The sequence below is a fragment of the Prunus persica genome, chromosome G3 (genome assembly GCF_000346465.2).
Source record: "Prunus persica cultivar Lovell chromosome G3, Prunus_persica_NCBIv2, whole genome shotgun sequence".
NCBI classification, from domain to species: domain Eukaryota; kingdom Viridiplantae; phylum Streptophyta; class Magnoliopsida; order Rosales; family Rosaceae; genus Prunus; species Prunus persica.
This window is the reverse complement of record NC_034011.1, coordinates 18,379,042-18,382,585: the sequence shown is the minus strand read 5'-3', so window position 1 is coordinate 18,382,585 and position 3,544 is coordinate 18,379,042. Positions and strand designations below refer to the sequence as shown.

Here is a 3,544-nt window from a genome sequence, read left to right as displayed (position 1 = left end):
TCAATCCACACTTTTTTAATTCCATTTAAATTTGGTTGTATTCAATCATGACTTTAAAGGATTCCATAAAAGTTTGGGTGTATTAAAAAATTCAATGATTTTAAGGGAAATACAAAAAATGGAGGATTTCAATTGATTCTAGATTAATTTTAGGCCATGACTAATTTTAAAAGAAGTTTACAAGTCCAGGTGTATTTAATCATGATTTTATAAAAGCATATAAAATTATGAGTGTATTCAATCCACACTTTTTAAATTCCATTTAAATTTGGTTGTATTCAATCATGACTTTAAAGGATTCCTTAAAAGTTTGGGTGTATTAAAAAATTCAATGATTTTAAGGGAAATACAAAAAATGGAGGATTTCAATTGATTCTAGACTAATTTTAGGCCATGACAAATCTTTGTTCCCCCCCCTCCCCCCTCCCAGATTTTGATAGATATATTTATTTATTCCCAACATATTATTTCATCATCTCTACTACCACTACTACAAAAAAACGAAATAGACGACGGGGATCTACTGTCGTTGTAATGCTTTGAAACCATCGTTAAATCAACCGCTATCTTTTTGGGTGTCAAACTACGACGGCTTTTCACCGTCGTTGTTTATTGTAAAGATGACGGTTTTTAAAGAAAACTGTCGTTGTTGTAACATAAAGATGACGGTTTTTAAACCGTCATTGTTTTCCTATAAAGACGACGGATTTTCTTAAAAACCGTCGTTGTTTAGATGTAAAGATCGTTAATTATAGGAGGAAAGACGACAGTTTTTAATAAAACCATTGTGGATTGTTTGTATAGATGATGGTTGTTTTATAAAAACCGTAGTTAATTATTTATAAAGACCACGATTTATTATAAAAACCGTCGTCTAATAGGTTCCCAAGCTATTACATTTTAGTTCTTTTTGGTTTCCTATGATGCTATACAATGATTTTAACTAGAAAACCAACCATAATGCTTTATTAATGAATATATGCACTCAAAAATAGTTTCTTTCATAAAACTTGAAGATTCAATAGTTATTACATGGTTAACCAATCTTTAGTCTACAACAAACATACTTCCTACCAATTAAATATAAATATTCAATTAATACATGGTAATTAAGTAGTACAAGCTTTTCCTAATAAGACCTACGTACTCCTAATCCAAGCCTTCCGCAACCAAACATACAAATGATGCACAATTGAAGTCTCCTCCATCATCCCTGTAAATAAATCAAAATGACAGAAAGAAAAAAAAAACTAAGATTATAAACAAATAAAATTAGGTGAAAGAGAAATTTTACCATTGGGCTATATTTCCATAGAAAACCTGTAAAAATGAGCATAAAAAAGACCATAGAGAACCTGCAAGAGGAAAAAAAAAATATAAATAAAATGATGGTGAAAACATATAAATATGCAAATAAAAAAAGAAGAGTTAGAGCATGATCTCACAAAAGAAGCACAACAATAATATACTTGGAGAAGCTATTACTAGCAAGTTTTGCTCTCAAGTGAAAGACCATAATTGACGTTCAAAAAAACTGAAGAATAATTCAAACGCACAAGGACTCGTGGGATGAAACAAATACACTTGGTGTTGTACTCTATTACTGCTTTTACCCCTTGTGTTTTCCTCTTTATAACTTGGGGCATTGTGTTCATACCGCGAGGCTTTTTTCCTAGAATCCGATGTAATTGTACTCGGACTTGAATCGTTCGAATGAGCTGAAACCAATTTCATTTTTTTAGAAGTCATGCAAAGCTTCTTTTTGGGGGAATTGGGTGGCTTTTTTTGAGGGCCTGTTGATGTCCCCATAGTGTAGGAATTTTAAAGATATAAACCTGCAAAATATCACAACCATAGTAGGAAAATTATAGAAAAATGATGAACGTTAAGTAAGGTGCACAAAATTACAGCTATAGTATAATGATCAAATAACCTTTAAGTAACTAAATGTAGAGACACATATCATAGTTTTTGATTTGTAAAATTCGTACATTACAACAATATAATTCTAAAACTATAGAAAACTTTATACATTGAAACAAATCAAATAGAGAAATGTCATACATGATTAACTTCATTCAGTCATTGACATTTACTTTATCCACCACCCATATATCCTCACACCCAACTCTAATATTTTCAGTCATATATCAGCAAACATCCATGACTTACCCATCTTCCAAATGCATTTTCAAAAAATAAAATAACTGATTCAATAATAAGCTAGTGTACCAAAGTAAAGTGTAAAAATCATGTATTCTAGCATGCCACTTTGCTATAAACAGAAATCTATAGAACCCAACAATGTCAATCAAAATCTACCAATGATAGCCTTCCAAATATTTTTTGAAGAGAGTGGATAAGAAATCTACTGAAAAAACAAAACAAAAGCAAATAAACAACGCATGAAAATAGCACCGCAACAACCAAATCAAGCAAAATGAAGGAACCTGAGTAATTCTTAAAATATGAACAACAATATTTCTTAAGGGAGAAACCTTCCAATCTAACCAAACAAGCCAAAAAAACATATCTCTGAACTCAAAAGAGGGAGAATCCCAAACCCAATTTCGTGATTGACAAAGTAAAAGGCTTAGCGAAAGTACCTGAGAGTGTTGATGAAGGGTCGCGAACTTGAGAGAGCTCAGTGACCTTCAATGGCGTAAGCCCAGGGAACGAGAAATCGACGGCAATGAACGTGAATGTCAATGACAACCAAGGGCAGGGCAGTGAACGCCAATGTCTACGGTAGCCACGACAAGACAACTCCAAATCCACGGAACCCACAATGAATGTGAAAGAGATGATGACCTTAGAGATATGATAGAACGAGAGAGAGAGAGAGAGAGAGAGAGAGAGAGAGAGAGAGAGAGAGAGAGAGAGAGAGATGGTTTGAACCAAGTGAGGTCTAGATACGGAGAGGTCGAGAGAGATTGGAAATTTTCATCGAGAGGGAAACTTAGAAGAGCAAGAGGGAGTCGTGAAAATTTAGGTCACTTAAGTGAACAGTGTTCGCTTCGTCTTGACAATCGACGTGGTTTTGAAATATGTTTTCATAAACCACCGTATTAGATATCCTACGACGTCGCTTCTATAAATGCTGATGTGATTTGTAGCCAATTTTAAAACAACATCGCGAAATTCACTTTTCAACGTCTTTTAGGTGATGTAGCTTTCAATTTTTGGCGTAGTGTACCATCTATCTTGTCATGACTATCACCATCACTGTCATAGTCGATGGCACCACCATCATCACTACTACCTCTGCCACTGCCACCACCATCATCACCAATGCCATCGTCGTCACTGTCACTGCCACCCCAAAGCCATCACCATCGCTGCCACCTTTACCACCATCATTACCACAACCACTACCACCCCTACCGTCACCACTACCGCCACTGTCGTCACCGCTACCAGCACCACCATCACCACAACCATTTATGCCACCCATGTTCCATCGATATAATTTTGTTGTCACCACCAGCACCACCGCCATCACTTGACATGTTCATTACCACCACCGTTAATTGTCTACCATCCC

The 3,544-nt window shown here is 35.2% G+C and overlaps 1 long non-coding RNA gene across 2 annotated transcripts; it reads right to left on the bottom strand.

Moving 5' to 3' along the window:
- Window positions 988-2,868, bottom strand: LOC109948215. 2 transcript variants are annotated; one of them, XR_002270821.1, is made up of 4 exons: window positions 2,607-2,868; window positions 1,557-1,835; window positions 1,295-1,355; window positions 988-1,213 (listed from the first exon to the last, which is right to left on the bottom strand). It is a non-coding gene; the product is annotated as an uncharacterized LOC109948215 (long non-coding RNA). The 2 variants fall into 2 exon arrangements; XR_002270820.1 differs by having other exon boundaries at window positions 1,614-1,835.